Below are 24,486 nucleotides of genomic sequence, written 5' to 3' on the forward strand. Positions count from 1 at the left end.
CAAAAATTCTCACCAAAATACTAGCCAATAGGATCCAACAGTACATTAAAAGGATTATTCACCACGACCAAGTGGGATTTATTCCAGGGCTGCAAGGTTGGTTCAACATCCGCAAATCAATCAATGTGATACAACACATTAATAAAAGAAAGAACAAGAACCATATGATACTCTCCATAGATGCTGAAAAAGCATTTGACAAAGTACAGCATCCCTTCCTGATCAAAACTCTTCAAAGTGTAGGGATAGACGGCACATACCTCAATATTATCAAAGCCATCTATGAAAAACCCACCGCAAATATCATTCTCAATGGAGAAAAACTGAAAGCTTTTCTGCTAAGGTCAGGAACACGGCAGGGATGTCCGTTATCACCACTGCTATTCAACATAGTACTAGAAGTCCTAGCCTCAGCAATCAGACAACAAAAGGAAATTAAAGGCATCCAAATCAGCAAAGAAGAAGTCAAACTATCAGTCTTTGCAGATGATATGATACTATATGTGGAAAACCCAAAAGACTCCACTCCAAAACTGCTAGAACTTGTACAGGAATTCAGTAAAGTGTCAGGATATAAAATCAATGCACAGAAATCAGTTGCATTTCTCTACACCAACAACAAGACAGAAGAAAGAGAAATTAAGGAGTCCATCCCATTTACAATTGCACCCAAAACTATAAGATACCTAGGAATAAACCTAACCAAAGAGACTAAGAATCTATACTCAGAAAACTATAAAGTACTCATGAAAGAAATGGAGGAAGACACAAAGAAATGGAAAAATGTTCCATGCTCCTGGATTGGAAGAATATATATTGTGAAAATGTCTATGCTACCTAAAGCAATCTACACATTTAATGCAATTCCTATCAAAGTACCATCCATTTTTTTCAAAGAAATGGAACAATAATCCTAAAATTTATATGGAACCAGAAAAGACCTCGAATAGCCAAAGGAATATTGAAAAAGAAAGCCAAAGTTGGTGGCATCACAATTCCGGACTTCAAGCTCTATTACAAAGCTGTCATCATCAAGACAGCATGATACTGGCACAAAAACAGACACATAGATCAATGGAACAGAATAGAGAGCCCAGAAATAGACCCTCAACTCTATGGTCAACTCATCTTCGACAAAGCAGGAAAGAATGTCCAATGGAAAAAAGACAGCCTCTTCAATAAATGGTGTTGGGAAAATTGGACAGCCACATGCAGAAAAATGAAATTGGATCATTTCCTTACACCACACACAAAAATAGACTCAAAATGGATGAAGGATCTCAATGTGAGAAAGGAATCCATCAAAATCCTCGAGGAGAACAGAGGCAGCAACCTCTTCGACGTCAGCCGCAGCAACATCTTCCTAGGAACATCACCAAAGGCAAGGGAAGCAAGGGCAAAAATGAACTTTTGGGATTTTATCAAGATCAAAAGCTTTTGCACAGCAAAGGAAACAGTCAACAAAACCAAAAGACAACTGACAGAATGGGAGAAGATATTTGCAAATGACATATCAGATAAAGGGCTAGTGTCCAACATCTATAAAGAACTTAGCAAACTCAACACCCAAAGAGCAAATAATCCAATCAAGAAATGGGCAGAGGACATGAACAGACATTTCTGCAAAGAAGACATCCAGATGGCCAACAGACACATGAAAAAGTGCTCCATATCACTCGGCATCAGGGAAATACAAATCAAAACCACAGTGAGATATCACCTCACACCAGTCAGAATGGCTAAAATTAACAAGTCAGGAAATGACAGATGCTGGCGAGGATGCGGAGAAAGGGGAACCCTCCTACACTGTTGGTGGGAATGCAAGCTGGTGAAACCACTCTGGAAAACAGCATGGAGGTTCCTCAAAATGTTGAAAATAGAACTACCCTATGACCCTGCAATTGCACTGCTGGGTATTTACCCTAAAGATACAAATGTAGTGATCCGAAGGGGCACGTGCACCCGAATGTTTATAGCAACAATGTCTACAATAACTAAACTATGGAAAGAACCTAGATGTCCATCTACAGACGAATGGATAAAGAAGATGTGGTATATATACACAATGGAATACTATGCAGCCATCAAAAGAAATGAAATCTTGCCATTTGCGACAACGTGGATGGAACTAGAGGGTATCATGCTTAGCGAAATAAGTCAATCGGAGAAAGACAACTATCATATGATCTCCCTGATATGAGGGAGAGGAGATGCAACATGGGGGGTTGAGGGGGTAGGAGAAGAGTAAATGAAACAAGATGGGATTGGGAGGGAGACAAACCATAAGTGACTCTTAATCTCCCAAAACAAACTGAGGGTTGATGGGGGGAGGGGGTTGGGAGAGGGGGGTGGGGTTATGGATATTGGGGAGGGTATGTACTATGGTGAGTGCTGTGAAGTGTGTAAACCTGGCGATTCGCAGACCTGTACCCCTGGGGATAAAAATATATGTTTATAAAGCCTTAAAAAAAAAAAAAAAGAAAAGAAAAAAGAAAGGATGAATACCCAAGTTTTGTAGCAACATGGACGGGACTGGAAGAGATTATGCTGAGTGAAATAAGTCAAGCAGAGAGGGTCAATTATCATATGGTTTCACTTATTTGTGGAGCATAACAAATAGCATGGAGGACAAGGGGAGATGGAGAGGAGAAGGGAGTTGAGGGAAATTGGAAGGGGAGGTGAACCATGAGAGACTATGGACTCTGAAAAACGATCTGAGAATTTTGAAGGGGTGGGGGGTGGGAGGTTGGGGGCACCAGGTGGTGGGTATTGTATAGGGCACGGATTTGCATGGAGCACTGGGTGTGGTGCAAAAATAATGAATACTGTTATGCTGAAAAAATAAAAATTAAAATAGTCAAAAAAAAAAAAAAATCTCCCAACAAACAAGAGCCAGATGGCTTCCCAGGGGAATTCTACCAAACATTTAAAGAAGAATTAATACCTATTCTCCTGAAACTGTTCCAAAAAATAGAAATGGAAGGAAACTTCCAAACTCATTTTATGAGGTCAGCATTACCTTGATCCCAAAACCAAAGACCCCATCAAAAAGGAGAATTACAGACCAATATCCTTGATGATCACAGATGCAAAAATTCTCACCAAAATACTAGCCCACAGGATCCAACAGCACATTAAAAGGATTATTCACCACAACCAAGTGGGATTTATTCCTGGGCTTCAAGGTTGGTTCAACATCTGCAAATCAATGTGATACAATGCATTAATAAAAGAAAGAACAAGAACCATATGATCCTCTCAATAGATGCTGAAAAAGCATTTGACAAAGTACAGCATCCTTTCTTGATCAAAACTCCTCACAGTGTAAGCATAGAGGGTACCTACCTCAATATCATCAAAGCCATCTATGAAAAACCCATACCAAATATCATTCTCAATGGGGAAAAACTGACAGCTTTTCCCCTAAGGTCAGGAATACAGCAAGGATATCCACTACCACTGCTGCTATTCAACATAGCACTAGAAGTCCTAGCCTCAGCAATCAGACAACAGAAAGAAATAAAAGGCATCTAAATCGGCAAGGAAGTAGTCAAATTCTCACTCTTTGCAGGTGATATGATCCTTTATGTGGAAAACCCAAAGGACTCCACTTCAAAACTGCTAGAACTAATACAGGAATTCAGTAAAGTGTCAGGATGTAAAATCAATGCACAGAAATCAGTTGCATTTCTATACACCAACAACAAGACAGAAGAAAGAGAAATTAAGGAGTCAATTCCATTTACAATTGTACCCAAAACCATAAGATACCTAGGAATAAACCTAACCAAAGAAGCAAAGAATCTGTACTCAAAAACTAGAAAAGTACTCATGAAAGAAATTGAGGAGGACATAAGGAAATGGAAAAGCGTTCCATACTCATGGATTGGAAGAACAAATATTGTGAAAATGTCTATGCTACCTAAAGCAATCTACACATTTAATGCAATCCCTATCAAAATACCATCCATTTTTTTTCAAAGAAATGGAACAAAAAGTCCTAAAATTTATATGGAACCAGAAAAGACCCTTAATAGCCAGAGGAATGTTGAAAAAGAAAGCCAAAGTTGGTGGCATCACAATTCCAGACTTCAATCTCTATTACAAAGCTGTCATCATCAAAACAGTATGGTACTGGCACAAAAACAGACACATACATCAATGAAACAGAATAGAGAGCCCAGAAATAGACCCTCAACTCTATGGCCAACTAATCTTTGACAAAGCAGGAAAGAATGTCCAATGGAAAAAAGACAGTCTCTTCAACAAATGGTGTTGGGAAAATGGGACAGCCACATGCAGAAGAATGAAACTGGACCATTTCCTTACACCACACACAAAAAGAGACTCAAATGGATAAAAGACCTCAATGTGAGACAGGAACCCATCAAAATCCTTGAGGAGAAAAAAAAAATCCTTGAGGATAACACAGGCAGCAACCTCTTCAACCTCAGCCACAGCAACTTCTTCCTAGGAACATCGCCAAAGGCAAGGGAAGCAAGGCAAAAATTGGGACTTCATCAAGATCAAAAGCTTTTGCAGAGCAAAGGAATCAGTCAACAAAACCAAAAGACAGCTGACAGAATGGGAGAAGAGATTTGCAAACGACATATCTGATAAAGGGCTAGTATCCAAAATCTATAAAGAATTTATCAAACTCAACACCCAGAGAACAAATAATCCAATCAAGAAATGGGCAGAGGACATGAACAGACATTTCTGCAAAGACATCCAGATGGCCAACAGACACAGGAAAAAGTGCTCCATATCACTTGGCATCAGGGAAATACATATCAAAACCACAATGAGATACCACCTCATGCCAGTAAGAATGGCTAAAATTAACGAGTCAGGAAACGACAGATGCTGGCAAGGATGCAGAGAAAGGGAACCCTCCTACACTGTTGGTGGGAATGCAAGCTGGTGCAGCCACTCTGGAAAACAGCATGGAGGTTCCTACTGGGTATTTACCCTAAAGATATAAATGTAGGGAACTGCAGGGGCACGTGCACCCCAATGTTTATAGCAGCAATCTCCACAATAGCCAAACTGTGAAAAAAACCTAAATGGCCATCAAGAGATGAATGGATAAAGAGGTGGTATATATATACAATGGAATACTATGCAGCCATCAAAAGAAATAAAATCTTGCCATTTGCAACGACATGGATGGAACGAGAGGGTATTATGCTGAGCGAAATAAGTCAACCAGAGAAAGACCATTATCACAGTATCTCTCTGATATGAGGAATTTGAGAGGCAGAGTCGGGGGGTCGTGGGGGATAGGGAAGGAAAAAATGAAACAAGATGGGATCGGAAGGGAGACAAACCATATGAGACTCTTATTCTCATAAAACAAACTGAGGGTTGCTGAGGGGAGGAGGGTAGGGAGAGGGGGGTTGGATTATGGACATTGGGGCTGGTATGTGCTTTGGTGAGTGCTGTGAAAAGTGTAATTCTGACAATTCACAGACCTGTACCCCTGGGGCAAATAATACATTATATGTTAATAAAATAATTAATTTAAAAAATAAAGAAGCTCCCAAAACCAAACAAAAAGGTAAAAAAAAAAAAAAAAAAAAAAAACAACAACAACAACAACAACAAAAACCCTGCCTCGGCCCTGTGCCTCCCTGAGAATACTCAACAGCTGCCTCCTGGTCATCCCCACTCAGTAGTCCCTCAAACACCTCACATTCAACTTGTCCCACACAGGGAACTCACCGTCCTCCTTCCACACTTCCTCTTCCTCCTGTTGTCTACTTCAGTGAAGAGTATTCTCATCCACCTCATTGCCAAATTTAGAAACCTGAAAGCCATCCTTGTTGTTTTGACAAACTTCCACCTGCCAACAGTATTTTATCATTCCTTTTCTTCATGGACTGGTTTGGAAATAATGCACTGGTTCTACCTCTTGTAGTAGTTACCCTAGAAACAACTGTGTGCATATTTACTCTACCAAAGCCAAAGCTAGAGAGCATCTTTACCAACTATTTTCAGGTGATATGAGGATCTTTTAAAATGCACTAGACCCCTCCCAGATTAAATCATGGCTGTTGTTACTGGTGTGCATTTTACTTATTTAACCACACTGGGACATTATTATTGCTGGCTTTACAGTGTCTACCCATATACTTGCCACCTTCTTTGCTCTTCTTTCCTTCTTGCACATCAGCTCCTCCCTCAAGGATCACTCTCCTTCTGTCTCAAGTTCACTCTTCAGAATTTCCTATAGGTAGCATCTGCTAGAGATCAACTCTCTCGGCTTTCAGTTTATCAGGTTTTGTCTATTATTCTTTCACCCTCATTCATGAAAGATATCTTTAATTCCAGTTCTACATGGGCAGATATTTTATGTGAGCCCTTTCAAGATACCATTCCACTATCACCTGATTTGCATTGTTGCTGTTAGGAAGTTAACTATTAACCCAACTACTGCTCCTTTGAAGTCATCCACTCTGTTCCTCTGGTGCTTCTGAGATTTTGTTTTCTTTGTCTATTTTTGTAGTTTCTGTAATATGACTTGGGTAGATTTCTTTTTATTGATACTATTTGGGATTCTTTAATTCATTCTAAAAGAGTCATTACATCTTCAAATATTGCCTCTGCCCCATTCTTTCTCAACTTTTCTTATGTAATCCCAACTAAATGAATAAATCCTCTTACTCTATCCACCATACATCTTAATTCCACTTATGTGTTTTCCATCTTTTTTTGGTCTCTCTTAAAAGCATTCCTGGTAGTATCTACAGATCTACGTTCTAGTTCACTAATTCTCTCTTAAGCTTTGATCAATCTTCTGTCAAACTGTTAAGCTGAATTTTTTTTAGGTTATATACTTATCATTTCTTGAAGCTCTATTTGTTCTTTTTCAAATATTTTCTGCCCCTTTTTATAATTTTCTATTTCCTGAAGACAATTTTAGGCTTGTATTTTGTCTTTTTTAATATTGTAAGCATGGTTATATTGGCCATGGAAGAATAGGTTATGTGGCAACAATAAATGACAAATATCCCAGTGGCTTATGACCACAAACATTTGTTTTGTGCTTTCTGTGTTCACCGTGGGTCAGCACTTCAGCTGATATCTTCTTTGCTATGGGTCCAAGACTGGCAAGTAAGCCATTATCTGAAACATTAATGCCTGTCATAGGAGAAAGCAAAGAGACTTATTACAAAGCACAAGGTAATCCTTAAATCTTCTGAAAGAGGCAATATACATCACTTCTGTTTATTTTGAGTAGAATCCTCTTGTAAAGATGGGTACCAAATTCCATAAATAATTTTTAAAAACATCACAGCCCATGCTTCTTATTACTAAATATTCAGTTCCCATCCCATCACATACTAAATACTTACCTCCTCCCCAACAGGGAAGACCCTAGGGTCCCACACAGTCACTGCTCTGAGCTCAAAGTCCAAGATCTCAGATGTGTTCATTTCAATATTAGATCTAGAAGAGGTTCATTTTTAACCTAGATGCCTGTTAACTAGTAATCCAAGTTATCTGTTTCACCCCACCCCAATATATATACATGAGAGTAGAACAGGGTCACGATAATTACAATAAAACTCTCATTTGGAAGGATAAAGATGGAAGACACAATTCTAAATCCCAATGGGCAGACAATTACAAGCATTCCTACTCTAGGAAAGTGGAATATTTCTTGAATAGGTCTTCTTTTCTCTAATTAGGAGTGACTCCCTAAAACACGGCTCACCATGGCCCTCGGTTCTGCCCTCTGGCAAGGTGTTCCTTATCAATTATTATTAGTCACTATGAAGAGGGCCTTGGAAAATATGCCCTGTTTGGGGACTTGGAAGCTTTCTCTACATGTTTCCTTCCCATAGAATTGTGGGGCCACCAATTGCAGACTCTGAATGCAGGCCGGTGGTACTTTTGATGAACAATTCTTTCTCAAAAACACACTTGATTTTTTATTTATTTTAATCAGCTCCCTATACTAATAACCATACTCATAATTCCTTTTTTTTTAAAAGATTTTATTTATGGGGGGGCCCGGATGTCTTAGTCAGTTACTGTCTACCTTCAGCTCAGGTCATGATCCCAGGGTCCTGGGATCCAGCTGCGCATTGGGCTCCCTGCTTAGCGGGGAGTCTGCTTCTCCCCCTTCCTCTGCCCCTTCCCCTGTACTTGTGAGTTCACTCTTTCTCTCTCTCTCCCTCTCTTTCAAATAATCTTTTTTTTTTTAATTTGAGAGAGAGAGACAGAGAGAGAGAGCATGAAAGGGGAGAAGAGCATGAGAGGGGAGAAGGTCAAAGGGAGAAGCAGACTCCCCATGGAGCTGGGAACCTGATGAGGGACTCGATCCCAGGACTCCAGGATCACGACCCTAGCTGAAGGCAGCCACCCAACCAATTTAGCTAACCAGGCACCCTAAATAAATAAATAATCTTAAAAAAAAAAGAACAAAATAGATAGCCAGAAATAGAACTATACATATGTAAACCCTTGATAAATGACAGAGATGCCACTGAAAAGTAGTGAGAAAAAGACTGCCTTTTTAATAAAAAGTTCTGGGATAGTCAAGTGTCTATGAGAATAAAATGAAATTGTATTTCTAACTTACACCATAAAAATATCAATTTCAAGTAGATTATAAACCTAACTGTGAAAGTCAAAACTGAAAAATTTGGGGGGATAATGGATGACTCAGTCACCTAAGCTTCCTACTCTTGATTTCAGCTCAAGTCATGATTGCAGCATAGTGAAATCGAGCCCCATGTCGGGCTCCATGCTCAGTGAAGGGTCTGCTTGGGATTCTCTCTCCCTTTGCCCCTCCCCCTACCATGCATGGGCACATGATCCCTCTCTCTTAAATAAATAAACCTAAAAAAAAAAAAAAAAGCTGGGGCGCCTGGGTGGCTCAGTGGGTTGGAGCCTCTGCTTTCGGCTCAGGTTGTGACCCCAGGGTCCTGGGATCGAGCCCTGCATCAGGCTCTTTGCTTGGCGGGGAGCCTGCTTCCCCTTCTCTCTCTCTTTCTACCTGCCTCTCTGCCTACTTTTGATCTCTGCCTGTCAAATAAACAAATAAAATCTTTTTTTTTTTAAAAAAGCTGAGGGCGCCTGGGTGGCTCAGTGGGTTAAAGCCTCTGCCTTCAGCTCAGGTCATGATCCCGGAGTCCTGGGATCGAGCCCCACGTCGGGCTGTCTGCTCAGCAGGGAGCCTGCTTCCCTTCCTCTCTCTCTGCCTGCTCTCTGCCTACTTGTGATCTCTCTCTCCGTCAAATAAACAAACAAACAAAAAGCTGAAAAGCTTTTAAAAGACTGTACAGCAGAATATCTTCATGACCTCAGGACAGGGAAGAATTTCTTAAGCAAGATGCAAAAAGCAATAAAGATCAATCAGTTCAACTGCATTAATGTTTGTTGAACTTAGAGGTGAGAAAGAATATAATGAACTGAATCAGAAAATTACAGCAAAGTAAAAGGTTAAAGGGGTACACCTAATTGGACTGAAATTCCACAAAGTTGGAAAAAAGGTGTTCTGAAATGGCAATGGGGAGCTTGAGATACATAGAAAGACAGGCAAAGCCAATGTTCATAAAGTATAGTAGTTATGTCCTATAAATTTGCCATGAACAGTGAATTAGTGAACACTAGGAAAAACACAAGATTGGGGGCGCCTGGGTGGCTCAGTGGGTTAAGCCGCTGCCTTCGGCTCGGGTCATGATCTCAGGGTCCTGGGATCGAGTCCTGCATCGGGCTCTCTGCTCAGCGAGAAGCCTGCTTCCCTCTCTCTCTCTCTCTGCCTTCCTCTCCGTCTATTTGTGATCTCTCTCTATCAAATAAATAAATAAAATCTTAAAAAAAAAAAAAAACACAAGATTGGATTCTTGTGCTCCTCTAGTCACGTTTTTAACAACCAATCAATACATAACCTTGTTTTGAATTTTTTTTTAAAGATACTTTTGTTCAACTTATGAAGCCAGAAGAGAGGTGTGAGGGATCCAGTGGCCCTTTACTTTCTGAGGTCTGTGGAGGACTTAACACTCCCAGTTGTCACAGGATTCAGAGACTGACATGGTCCAGCTGGTGGTTAACACAGCTGCTGCTCCTTTGGGTGGGGGCAGCCGCAGTATCGGCAGCCCAGCCCAGGACTGAGCTTCTCAATGTCTGTATGGATGTCAAGCCCCACAAGGAAAAGCCAAGGCCGGAGAACAAGCTGCGTAAACCAATGCAGCCCCTGGAAGAAAAATCCCTGCTGCTTTGCCATCACCTGGGAAGCCCAGAAGGGTATTTCCCACCTATACAGACTGAACTGGGACCACTGTGGACAGACGGCACCTGCTTGCAAACAGTACCTCATCCAGGACACCTACCAGTATGAGTGCTCCTAACCTGGGGCTCTAGGGCCAGCAGGTGACCCACAGCTGGCACAAAGAGCACGTCTTGAATGTGACCCTATGTGAAGAGAGCTGAAGAGGGCTGTCTGCACTGCTGGGAAGGCTGCCACACTTCCTAAACCTATGAGAACAACTGTCACAAAGGCCAGGACTGGATGTCAAGGTAAAAGTGGTACCCAGTGGGAGCTCGGTGCACCCCTTCCATTTCTCCTTCCCAGCACCTGCCACTCTGTGCAGTGAGATCTGGAGCCACTCCTACAAACTGAGCAGCTACAGCTGAGGCAGTGGCTCCTGCATCCAGATATGGTTTGACCCAGCCCAGGGCAATCCCAACAGGGACGTGGTGAGGTTCTATGCTGAAGCCATGAGTGGGGCTGGGCTCTGCAGGCTTTGGCCTTTGCTTCCTGCTCAGCCTATCCCTGATGCTGCTCTGGCTGCTCAGCTGAGCTCCTTTTATCTTCTGATACCTGCCCAGCCCTGCCCTATTCAGCTCCATAGCTCCCAGTTATTCACTTCCTGTGCCTGGCCCAGGGCAGAGGTGGGAGCATCTGACTGACAGTTTGAATAAACCAGACACCCAACATGTAAAAAAACAAAACAAAACAAAATAAAGAGACTTCTGTTTAAAGATACTTACTTAGTACGCTAATGCAACAGCAGTATAACTATATAACCATAACTATAGCAGTATAAGTATAGCCCCAATGAAGCTAATCTAACACACTTTCTCTGTAAGGCACATTACAGCCTTCTTGCACTTAGGAATACTGAACAGCACTTCAGCCCTATAGATGGGAACTATTTCTTTTTTCAAAGATTTTGTTTATTTATTTGTCAGAGAGAGAGAGAAAGCACAAGCAGCAGGGAGCTGCAAGAGAGGGAGAAGCAGGCTGAGCAAGGAGCCAGTGTGGGACTTGATCCCAGGACCCTGGGATCATGACCTGAGCTGAAGGCAGGCGCTTAACTGACTGAGCCACACAGGCAACTGATAGAGGACTATATTAAACAGTGAAGTCACCAACAAAAAGCATAAAAATGTGGAAAATATGCCACTAAACAGACCATAAAAAGGACACTTAAATACAGTACAAGAGCTGAAAGAGAGAGTCAGAATAGTTACCTTGTTCAGCCTCAGCTGGAAATGTGCTTGTCAGGTGATACCAATTTTTCACCACTCCACACCTGCCCATGAACGGCCACTAAAGCAGGGTACTGACTAGGGGGCTACAAATAACCTTAGTAAGTGAATTCATAAATATGGAGTCTTTGAGAATCGACTGAATATACACAATCTGTGAGAAGGACCGTGTGACGTTCTGAATGAAATGGGCAAGAGAGTGTAGGAGGGGAACCGTGCCTACAAGACCTTGCTTTGTGACGAATACCCAAGGATGAAGGAAATGAAAGGAATATTTGGAATTAATTGACCCCAACATTTCAAATAAAATTCTAGTGAAAGTTCTTTTGGAGGTTTTCATGCTTTGACACACTTGTCTGCCATACCATCACAGTACGCTGATTAGGCCTGGATATGAGGGTATAACCAACACGTCCAGACATCACTGTGTCCCAGATTGTCACTTCCCTAGGATAATTCCTAGAAATGAATTGGGCTAATATTGAGTCACAAATGAGGTTGTTGATGATAATGTGACACTGTTTGTCATAGGGGTACAACATTTGTTAAATTATGTTTTATCCATAAGTTATTATTATCCATAAGTTATTATTATCATGTGTCTTTGAATTATCTCCTGGCTTACATTACCAATTCCCACCTCTACCCTCCCTCACCAAACCAGATCAGCCATCATCAAAGAGAGGTAAGAGAAGGTGAGGTCTGATCCTAAGACAGGTATAAAAGTGAGCCACCAGCTCAGAGTTCCTATAAAGAGGATCACACTGCTCCCTAGTAAAACTTCTCCCTAAAACTGGGGTTGGGAGGAACTTGTGGGGAAGGGAGGGATACAGAGATACGAAATAAAGTTGGAGAGGTATTTAATCCATATACCTTGACAAAATTTAGCATGCAGAGCTATGATTTTTACTAAAAAAAATAAGTTGACTAAAACTTGACTAAAAGACCAAGTTGACTAAAAGTTGACAAAATATCAAAGACCACTGAACTTAAGTATTATTGCACATGTCTGGGTTTAATGTTGATAAGCAGGCAATGTATGGATAAATAATAAAAATAAAGACACACAATGCATAAATTATGATGTGTTCCAAAAACTTTCTTTTTCTTACCTTAATTTCATCAAAATCACTAGTTATTTTGTTATAAATAAGCCTTTCTCATGCTCTGTGTCATATTGCCAGTAAGGATCTAAAGGATTAAAAATAAAATAAAATTTATTCAAAGTGTGCAAAATTTGAACATACTATCATCAAAATATATATATCAATTGTGCAAAATCAAAAACTAAAATTAGTTTTTTCAAGATTTAATTATTTATTTGAGAGAGAGAGAGAATAAACAGGAGGGACAGAGGGAGAGAATCTCAAGCAGACTTCACGCTGAGCATGGAGCTGGACACAGGGTTCTCCACCTCACAACCCTGAGATCACGACCTGAGCCAAAACCAGGAGTGGGAAACTTAACCAACTGTACCACCCAGGAGCCCCTAAAATTATTTTTTTTTTTAAGATTTTATTTATTTATTTGACAGACAGAGATCACAAGTAGGCAGAGAGGCAGGCAGAGAGAGAGAGAGAGGAGGAAGCAGGCTCCCTGCGGAGCAGAGAGCCCGATGCGGGGCTCGATCCCAGGACCCTGGGATCATGACCTGAGCCGAAGGCAGAGGCTTTAACCCACTGAGCCACCCAGGCGCCCCTAAAATTATTTTTTATATCTGTTTTCAAATGTAATCTTTTTTCTAAACTGCCAAAAATTACCTATAAAATTAAAAGGCAATATAGAAATTATAATTAACAAATACCAATTTAAATAAAATTATAATAAAGTTGAAATTTTTATGTAATTTTTAAAAAACGTATTAAAACTCTATTATGTATTTTTCAAAAATAGAACTACTCACAAGTCTATCAAGGCTCATTTATTGCTAATGTCAACCACAGGCATCGCATATATTTTATCTGGACTCATACATAAAGTTTAAAAGTAATATGAATTGCTTAATATTGCAGAATATCCCTCAGCTACTGGACTACTGTTTAAAATATTAACCTAATTTTTAAGTAGAAACACAAACTGGAATAGAAAGAGAAACAAGAATAAAGATGGTTAGCAGTACTGGAAAGTGATTAATTCATTATACAGGAATTTATCACACTTAGGCTGTCCTTAATTAGCCTGTCCTTTCACCTACGAAGTTCCGCAACTACATATCCTCTCTACACATCAAAGCAGTGTCCATAACCACCATCAACAGCCCATAACCTTCATGACATGAAGGCTTCAGGTTAAGTGACAAGGAGAAGTGTATCTGGGACCTGAAAGGTGTTTGTCACTAGAGTAAATGTTTGGATGACAAGTTGCTCTACCAGCGTTGAGTGCTGGATCCCAAATGACACTACTTTTTTAAAGTTTGTGATATCTGGGTCCTCTACACACAAGATCCAGGGCAGAAGCCCCTCTTGCTCAGGTCCTAAGAGAATACTATAAGTGTCAGGGAGTCAACAGGTCATCTAGGATCTACTGAAATCAAAAGAAAAAATAATTACTTCAAGCATGTAATCATAATGAGAGAGCAGTTAACAGGGAGTCCTGTACGGAGGTAAAGACAGCTGTAGCAGGGTGGGAAACAAAAATAAGGAAGCCTTTCTTTATCAAGCTTCTGTTATAATAGAGTCTTAACACAAATAACTGGGACTCTGAGTTTAGATGCCCCTTTTATTTTTTATGATACTCCTCAATTTTGATTTCCCCTAAACTGGTAAAAGTATGGGTCAGAGAATCACCTACTATATTAATGTTTATCAAGGTATAAAGACAATAAAACCTGTTTTATAACTAAAAATAAAATATATAACATAATGAAAATGTAAATATCAAGGCTGCAGGGCTCTAGAAAGATGGGAGAAGTCCAAGGCTTAGTTCTTACTTTGGCTCCTTTGATCAACTTCAATGCCTGCTGTCCAAGGCTATTAGCCTATAAACTAGGTTTTGTGAGTAAAACAATGAATTTTAACTGAGGCAAACAAAACCGTAATGCTCACTAAATCTTCATCACCAGTAAGGACAAGTTTATACCAAATATCCTCTTAAAAATTAAAAACAAAAACAATTCTGGTTTCATCATTTCTCAATCTCTCGCACTCACTCTACTCTTTCTGTGGAAAGGGATGCGGGAATAAAAAACAATTAACTCTGCCCTTAATCTGGATCATTTGTTCATATACTTCTACTAAGAAATACTATAGGAAATAATAATATAAACTACCACTTAATAAATATCTATTATGTGACAAAATAATCCAGCCAGATAGATGGTAATGTTCCACCTTATAGAAAAGGACTCAAAAGCTGAGAGAGAAGCTCAAGGTGACTCAGCTAGGGAACATGGGAGAATCTGGGTTCAGAGCCATTTCTGTCCAATTCAAACTGCCTTATCTTCACCAATATCACAGACAACTAAGATCTCTTAGTATCTACCAACGCTGTGGACATTATTAGTTTTTGCCAGTATTCTATATACGGAAAAGATGTTTGTTTTTCAGCAAGCCTTACACTCTTCCAAAGTTTGCTACTCTGTAAACTTCAAGTATAAACAGGTAAGTAAGTACCAGAATACCACTAAAAAGTGACTGGGAAAATAAGAGGGATGTTCCTTGAACCACTCTGACCACATCTGCTCTTCAAATTCCTGCAGAAGAGGAGACTGGCTTCCACTTCTGTCATGGACATCCCACCCCCGGCCATGTACTCCAACCATCCAGTGACCTGTCAGTGTTCTGTAAAAAGCAGATACATAATATCAAGGTGTTAACCACTTGGGAATTTTGAGTTTCAGGCACTGGGTGAGGAAACAGAATTGATTTGCATGGCTTAGCTTTAAAATTTGGGGCTCCAGTGGGAGAAGATACTTGCCAATGACATATCCGATAAACGGTTAGTAAATACATAAAGAACTTATAAAACTCAACACCCAAGAAACAAATAATCTGGTTTAAAAATGGGCAGAAGATGTGAACAGACACCCTTCCAAAGAAGACATCCAGATGACCCACAGACATATGAAAAGATGCTCATCCTCACTCACTATCAGGGAAATGCAAGTCAAAACTGCAATGAGCTATCACCTCACACCTGTCAGAATAGCTAAAATCACCAACACAAGAAACAAAATAAGTTGGTGAGGATGTGGTGAAAAAGGATCACTCATGCTGTTGATCACTCATCAACTCACTGTTGGTAGGAATGCAAAATGGTACAGTCACTGTGGAAAACAGTATGGATGTGCCTTAAAAAGCTAAAAACAGGGCAACCCTTTCAGGTTCCCTACCTCTTTGGGAGCTTTGTACTATTACTTCACTACCGCTCAATAAACCTTGTTTTGCTGCCCACCACCCTGTCTGGTCTACCTCTTCATTCTTCAAAGCAGCGTGACCAAGAACCACCAGCACTAAAGGAGAAGGAAATCCTGTAACATTGCCAGGCTCCATAGTTGCTGGAGCTAATCCTTTATATTATACCTCTTAATATACATATGTATTATATATTTACTAAACATGTGCTATATATATAATATCCAAATGGCTCTGTTTCTGTGGAGAACTCTGATTCATACAGTGTCCTTTACCTAGGAGAAATGTATATTCCTGGTTGTTTCTGAGATTTGTAGCAACAAATACCTTCTTTCTGTTTCTTTTTTACCTTGTCTTCTCTGGTTTTGGCCTCTCTTTACACTAGATTGTGGTTTGAAAAAAAAATGGTTAAAAACAGAACTACCCTATGATCCAGCAATCAGACTACTGGGTATTTAGCCAAAGAATACAAAAACACTAACTCAAAGGGATACATGCACCCCTATGTTTACTGCAGCATTATTGACAATGGCCAAATTACAGAAGCAGCCCCAGTGTCATCAACTGATGAATGGATGAAGAGGGTGTGGTGTACATACATACAGTGGAATATTACTCAGCCCTACAAAAGAATGAAATCTTGCCGTTTGCTGTGACATGGATGGAGCTACAGAATACGATGCTAAGTGAAAGTGTCATCAGAGAAAGACAAATACCATATGATTTTAGTCATGTGGAATTTAAGAAACAAGCAAATGAACAAAGGGGAAGAGAAGAGAAAGAGAAAAATCAAGAAAGAGACTCTTAATTGTACTGAATAAATTGAAGCAGAGGGGAGTGTAGGGATGAGCAAAACAGGTGATGGGGATTAAGGTGTGCACTTGTCCTGATGAGAACCAGGTGAGGTACAGAACTGCTGAATCACTAGACTGTACACCTGAAACTAATATAACACTGTATGTTAACTAATGAATTAAAAACTTTAAAGAATAAACGTTATTTTTTAAAAGCTGGGGCTCCATTACTAAATCTTTGAGTTACGAAATAATTTCAAAATGTTGCCAGTCTATTCACTATGCCATGCCAAAAACATCTTCAACCACACTTAATATTCTAAAATTTTGTTTCTCGGGGTGCCTGGATGGCTCAGTTGGTTGGGCATCGATCGGCCTTCACCTCAGGTCATGTTCCTGGAGTCCCAGGATCAAGTCCTGCATCAGGTTCCCTGCCCAGTGGGGAGCCTGCTTCTCCCTCTGACCCTCCCCCTTCTTGTGCTCTCTCTCTCTCTCTCAAATAAATAAATAAAATCCTTTTTTTTTTTTAATCTTGTTTCTCGGGCACCTGGGTGGCTCAGTGAGTTAAGCATATGCCTTCAGCCCAGGTTATGATCCCAGGCTCCTGGATCGAGTCCTATGTCAGGCTCTCTGCTTAGTGGGGAGTCTGCTTCTCCCTCTCCCCCTGCTCCTCCCTCCTGTTGTGCTTGTTCCCACTGTCTCTCCCTCAAATAAATAATATATTTTAAAAAATGAAAAAAAAAAACTTGTTTCTCAAAAGCCTTCCAACACTCACTATAAGGAAATACTCATTTTACTTTAATCTCCCTTTTTCGGTCTTTTGTAACAATAAGGAATAGCCTCCTTCCTGCAATTTCTTAAATACAGGAGAGGGCTTTTCAGCCCCCACTTCTAGTTCAGCAGTACATGTGCTATCATTTCAAAGTGGTTCATGAAAATCTTATATAATAACCCATATTTTTAGGGCACCCTGGGTGGCTCAGTCGTTAAGCCTCTGCCTTCAGCTCAGGTCATGATCCCATGTGGGACTGAGTCCTGCACTGGGCTCCCTGCTCAGCAGGAAGCCTGCTTCTCTCTCTCCCACTCCCACTCCCCCAGCTTGTGTTTTCTCTCTCTCTCTCTCTCTTGATCTCTCTCTGTAATAAATAAATAAAATCATTTTAAAAACCCCATATTTTCTGGGGAACTTGGGATTAATTTTAATCTTAAAGGCATTTTATTAATCTCATAAATTATAGCAAAATCAGAAATAAAACCTATCTTTTAACTTATAGTAAATTCTCTAAGAACAACCATTCATGTTTACTAATAATTTTCCAGGAAATTTTAAAACAAATGTCTGCTTTTGGCACAACTAATTTTTTAAAACTATAAAAATATATATGCCACAAAATACCACAGGTTTTAGGACATACTCTTGTTACCATCTCTACAAGATGACAGAAAGTGACATTTCTAATACATCCTTTAAAACGCTCCATCTAAAGAACCTAGATGTCCATCAACAAATAAATGGATAAAGAAGATGTGTGTGTATATATATACAATGGAATACTATGCAGCCTTCAAAAGAAATGAAATCTTGCCATTTGTGACGACACGGATGGAACTAGAGGGTATTATGCTGAGCGAAATAAGTCCATCAGAGAAAGACCATTATCATATGATCTCCCTGATAGGAAGTTGAGAGGCAAAGTTGGGGGTTTGGGGGGTAGGAAAAGAATAAATGAAACAAGATGGGATCGGGAGGGAGACAAACCATAAGAGACTCTTAATCTCACAAAACAAACTGAGGGTTCGGGGGGAGGGGAGTAGGGAGAGGGTGCTGGGATTATGGACCTTGGGGAAGGTATGTGCTATGAAGTGTGTAAACCTGGCGATTCACAGACCTGTATCCCTGGGACTAATAATACATTATATGTTAATAAAAAAATAAAAAATTATTTTAAAAAATAATAATAAATAAATAAATAAAATGCTCCATCTAATGTCACTGCTACTGCTGAGATTTCTGACTCCTCCTTTCTGCCTTTTCACTGGCCTTCAGATCCTACTAGATTCCAGAGCTGGACATTCTGTGCGGTGATTTCAACTCTAGGAGCAGCTTGTGAAATGAAGCCATTCATTGTGCAGTAGACAAATAAGCCAAGAAGGGGGCGGGGGTGTTAGGCTTGGAGAGGTGGCTCACACAGCATCTTGTGACAGAGAAACAAACACAGAAAACTAATCAAGGAAACGAAGAAGGAAAACCTGTACAGGATGAAAAGAACAGCAATAGCACTAGAAATTTCCAATAGGTAAGAAACTGGGAAACAAACTTCTAAAAGGCTAAAGAAAAATCTTGCAAATGTGTTTTTCAAATGTTCATGTTAATCCAGTTTTAAAATGTGAAGACCATTAAAAATTAGAACTGTTATGCTTTCAGGCCTAATTATACCAAATGTCTTCTTGCTTATGTGATCCTACAAACAATCCCACAGCTTTAGAATGCACCACTGTAAGAAAATTATCAAAAGAAATCATCAAATGGTAGTACTGGCACAATGCAGTTTCAATTGCTTTTTGTTTATGGGTTTGTAAATAAATTTAAGAATCTGGCATACATACTTTTATTGACATAGTGTAGCTCTCCTTTCTTGATACATTTAATACACTGTTATTTTAAAGAATCAAAAAACTCAACATCCCTATAATGACAAACTCAGTGATTAATCTTCACAGAAAATTAAAGTCAATTCAGACAATCTGTGTTGGTTTGACTTTTTTTTTAAGACTTGATTTATTTATATGACAGAGAGAGAGATCAGAAGTAGGCAGAGAGGCAGCATCGAGAGGGGGAAGCAGGCTCCCTGCTGAGCAGAGACCCCCCCCCCCCATGCAGGGCTGGATCCTAGGACCCCAAGATCATGACCTGAGCTGAAGGCAGAGGCTTAACCCGCTGAGCCACCCAGGTGCACCTCTGTTGGTTTGATTTTAAAAGTAACTGCCAGGGCACCTGGGTAGCTTAGTGGGTTAAGCGAATCCTTTCAGCTCAGGTCATGATTCTGTAGCCCTGGGATCAAGTCCTACATCGGGCTCCCAGCTCCATTGGGAGTCTGCTTCTCCCTCTGACCTTCCCCCCTCTCATGCTCTCTCTCTCTCTCTCTCAAATAAATAAATAAAATCTTTAAAAAAAAATAAAAGTAACTGCTAGGTTTTGGGAAATGAAATGTGTACATTTTCCAGTAACACTTTATATGGACTCAGGCAATTGTCAACTTCCAGGAAAAGCAGATAAAGCATCTCCAGCAGAGAAAATCAAAATACATGCAATGAATGAATGGGTGAGTCAAATGTTATCCCCAAATCTTAAAACAGCACACACATTTCTACAATAGACATATGTGAAATTTTATTTATTTATATATTTATTTATTTATTGGAATGGGTGAATAGTCAAATAGGAGTTTGCATGGTATAGAATAACCAGCCCAATTATTATTTTTAATTTTCTTAAAGATTTCATTTATTCATTTGAGAGAAAGAAAGCAAGCAAGAGAGCACAAGTAGGGGGAGCAGCAGAGGGAGAGGGAGAAGCAGACTACCCACTGAGCAGGGAGCCCAATGACCTGGGGCTCGATCCCAGTATTTTGAGGACCACCACCAGAGCTGAAGACAGATGCTTAACGTTTGACTGAGCCACCTAAGTGCCTCCCAATTATACTTTTTAATAAGTCTATGAAAGAGTAGGCATTTGTTTCTTGATGCTTCTTGTGGTTGGTTAATATAGTACTTTGTTCTTAGGGAAAGCTCTAAGATGTGTCTTTACAGACCTTCTAGTTTTACTTGTCTTCATGGAACACAAATGATTAATTTGATTGATTTCCTTTAAAATTAAGTAACCAGTAAACTAGAAATACTGCTTTAGGTATGGCTTAGAAAGTAGAAGTCTTCCTCCTGACTCTGCCACCAACTATGCAACCATAAGCAAGTCACTGGGTCTTGGTTGCTATGTTTTTAAATCAAAATTAAAGTATCATTCCTATCTAGAGTACATGACTGCTAGAGAGATCAAGTAAGACAGCCCACCTTGGGGTACCTGGGTGGCTCAGTGGGTTAAAGCCTCTGCCTTCAGCTCGGGTCATGATCTCAGGGTCCTGGGATCGAGCCCCACATGGGGCTCTCTGCTCAGCGGGGAGCCTGCTTCCCTCTCTCTCTCTGCCTACTTGTGATCTCTCTCTGTCAAATAAATAAAATCTTTAAAAAAAAAAAAAAAGACAGCCCACCTTGTCAACACTTAAATTCTTGAATAAATTAATGAATGAGATAGTACTTTAAATTGTCAAGCCCTAAAAAATGCAAGATGTTATTTGCACAATCTGTATTCCTAAAGGTTTAAGGAAAAGGAGAAAGAGTTCCATGGGGGCATGCTCGCAGTGTGGCCCTGATCTATTTTGGGAACCCCACATGGACACTTGTGTGTGCAGGTGTGTGCAAAACTTCACTTTGCCCAAGGCCACAGACTCCCTGAAGTTATATTAAGGAAACTGTTTATAATATAAAATAATTAGAAAATGTTCTACTCATTTACTTTTAAAATTAAAAAACAAGAGGGGCACCTGGGTGGCTCAGTGGGTTGGGTCTCTGCCTTCGGCTCAGGTCATGATCTCAGGGTTCTGGGATCGAGCCCCACATCAGGCTCTCTGCTCAGCAGGGAGCCTGCTTCCTCTTCTCTCTCTCTGCCTGCCTCTCTGCTTACTTGTGATCTCTATCTGTCAAATAAATAAATAAAATCTTTAAAAAAATAATTAAAAAACAAGAAAGACAGAAATTTATTCAAGAAATATAAAATAGGGGCACCTGGGTAGCTCAGTTGATTAAGTGTCCAACTCTTGATCTCAGCTCAGGTCTTGATCTCAGGATTGTGAATTCAGGCCCCACAGTGAGCTCCATGTTGAGCAGGAAGGCTACAAAAAGGTAGGAAGGAAGGAAGAAAGGGAGGGAAGGAAGGACTGAGGAAGGAAGGAAGGAAGGAAGGAAGGAAGAAAAAAGGGGCATCTGGGTGGCTCAGTCATTAAGTGTCTGCCTTTGGCTCAGGTCATGATCTCAGGGTCCTGGGACTGAGCACCGCATCAGGCTCCCTGCTCAGCAGGAAGCCTGCTTCTCCCTCTCCCACTCCCCCTGTCAGTGTTCCCTCTCTCTTGCTGTGTCTCTCTCTGTCAAATAAAAAAATAAAAATCTTGAAACACACACACACACCAGAAAACCCCTCCCTTGAAAAAAGAAAAAAAGAAAGAGAAAGAAAAGAAAAAATAAACATAAAACAGGAGGCAGCAGAAAATAATGGAAAGAGCATGGAAATCTGAGAGCCAGAAGACTTGGGCTCTGGTCTCTATTCTGCCAGTAATGAATTGCAAAACTGCAAACAACAAGTGTCAAATGAGAGGGGTCTATTAGAATACCTGTAGCATCTTTTCCAGGTCAAGAAACCATAATACCAAATGAAATATAACAGAGAGTCTAAAATATGCCTCAATTATTCTGTGGTATGGACAATTAAGGGAAAGGGGGAAACAGAGAAGACAATGAATGCGCGAGGCATCACAAGAGGAAGACAATGAAAGATAAGGAGAAAGCACAGAGACCAAGGGGAAGTCACACACAAATTCTGCTCCCTAATACCCACCAAAAAAATAAGAGTTGTATGAAGAGAGAAAAAGAGAGGGATGCCTGTGTGGTTCATTCAGTTAAGCATCTGCTTTCAGCTTTCCTGGGATCAAGTCCCACATGGGCTCCTTGCTCCGCAGAGAGCTTGCTTCTGCCCTTGACTGTTGTTCTCCCTGCTTGTGCTCACCCTCTTGCTCGCTCTCTCTCTGGCAATAAATAAATAAAATCCTTTTTAAAATTTGCGGAAAATTTTTAAAAAATAAAAAAGAGAAAGACGCTAATTTTTTTAAAATTTTTAAAAGATTTTATTAATTTACTTGAGAGAGAGAGTGAGAGAGAGAGAGCATGAGAGCAGAGAGGGTCAGAGAGAGAAGCAGACCCCCGCTGAGCAGGGAGCCTAATATAGGACTTGATCCCAGGACTCCAGAATCGTGACCTGAGCCAAAGGCAGTCGCTTAACCCACTGAGCCACCCAGGGATCCCATAGTCGCTAATTTTTTTTTTTTTAAATCAGATACAGAAATAAAGGTACATAGAGATACTTCAGCAGAATAATGCTCTTATTCTGTTCATCCTAAAACCTTTAAACACAAAACTATCAAGACTGTGTAATGTTATACCTCTGCATGAAAGGCATAGATGGAGCCAGTTCAAGGCAAGTGCTTCACAAACCAAATACAGTCAAGTTGGGGGTGAAGATTAATCTTCTCTGTGTTGTGTAGAGGGCAATGGATAATGTAATTCCAGTACTCCCCTTTGAATTCCTCCCAGATGAGGCCCATCTGACCTTCTTCTGGCTTTTCTGAGCTTCAAGCCTCTATAGGAACTTAGAGACTAGGGAGATAATTTGCACTTTGCTACTAATCAACACAGAGGAGGGCAGACGGACCTCTACTAAGCTTCAGACCAGCTGTTGCAGGGCGGTGAGTAATCCCCATACACTCAGCTCACACAACCCAGATCATCCAGAACAGGCAACACACAGGTTCCCAATGCGTATTCCCATCTCTCTTACCAATCTGCTAGGCCCTCTAAAAAACTGTATGAACTTCCACATGGGTAAAGAAGAAACTGTTATTCAGACCTTTCTCTGAAGGATTCATAGGAAGCTCTCCTTTCCTGTGGACAATAAGAACTGGGAAGAAAAAAAGCACAAGATTTTGCTGGTCTTGTCTGGCTTTAGCTAAGCCCTTAGACCTTTCTGTGGTTTAGTTTCCGTCAATAAAATGAAAATATAACAATCCCACCTCTTTCCAGCAAATGTGGTATTGGAGGAATAAATTGTACATGCAGTGGATAGGAAGGCACTGACAGCTTTCTGGAGGATGGGGGTTATACCAATTCTGTCCGAAACATTCAACACGTGTAACAGCAACAACAATAATGAGCATGTGGATTTGTATAATGTTTAACAGTTAATAGGATGTTTTAAATACATTATTTCATTAGCCCTTAAACCAAGATGTGTGCAATGGGGAGGCCATTTTTGGGTTTCATTTGGCAGATGAAGAAACTGAGGCCCAGAAAAGGTGAGTGACTTGCCCAAGATCAAAGACCTTGTTAGTTAGCAGCAGAATGTGTCTCTGATAGAAGTCCAGCACTCACTCCAGCAGACGTGTACCTGTGTATGAAGTCATTGCCTACTTCTCCTTTTTTTGTGCCTTTTTTTTGTGCCTTTCCTCCTCCAGGTAAATCTTGCTTAGGAGAAGCTATCTTAATCAAAGCTTTCTGGTCTCATCTACAGTTGTAGTCCACTGACTATCATAAAGAGCTTAAATCTGTTTTCACGTTCCCCTTCAGGCAATATCTGCGAACTCTAGGTCTGCAGAACCCCTGAATCATGCAAGCCTTAAACCATGTCAGCACCATTGTTGATCAATTTCACTCTCTCTACTTGTCACCACATCATATCTGAGCCATAGATAAGTTCCTTGGGTCTTTCTTTACAAAATATACTGTCTCAGTCAACAGTTGCTATGCACCTATGACATTTTCCCAGTGTTCCTCATCAAAATATCTATTGCTAAAACCATGACAGACATAACAAGTATTCTTAAGTTGCTTTCTTTCCAATAAGAATCTGCTAAGACTTTGAACTCGAACAGGATGTGCAGGGTAATTTCAAACAGCAAACAAACATCTGTTCTTTTTTTTTTTCCTACTGCTCAGCTTCCTTTATCACAGTTATT

At 40.3% G+C, this 24,486-nt stretch overlaps 1 protein-coding gene and 1 pseudogene across 6 annotated transcripts in view; one reads left to right on the top strand and one right to left on the bottom strand.

Moving 5' to 3' along the window:
• KLHL3 (kelch like family member 3) overlaps positions 1-24,486 on the bottom strand; it is a 302,089-nt gene that overhangs the window by 185,148 nt on the left and 92,455 nt on the right. Inside the window, exons 5-8 of one of the 6 annotated variants that reach the window (XM_047729683.1) lie at positions 21,491-21,642; positions 12,618-12,696; positions 11,488-11,591; positions 5,725-5,845 (exon numbers count right to left, since the gene is read on the bottom strand). The exons of 4 other annotated variants lie outside the window; for them this stretch is intronic. The gene's annotated coding sequence lies outside the window, so the exon portion shown is untranslated. The remainder of the gene's footprint in view (positions 1-5,724; positions 5,846-11,487; positions 11,592-12,617; positions 12,697-21,490; positions 21,643-24,486) is intronic. One more of the 6 variants, XM_047729685.1, reaches the window with a different exon arrangement.
• On the top strand, positions 9,944-10,923 carry LOC125100173 (folate receptor alpha-like; annotated as a pseudogene).

Source organism: Lutra lutra, chromosome 5 (genome assembly GCF_902655055.1).
Source record: "Lutra lutra chromosome 5, mLutLut1.2, whole genome shotgun sequence".
Lineage (NCBI taxonomy): Eukaryota > Metazoa > Chordata > Mammalia > Carnivora > Mustelidae > Lutra > Lutra lutra.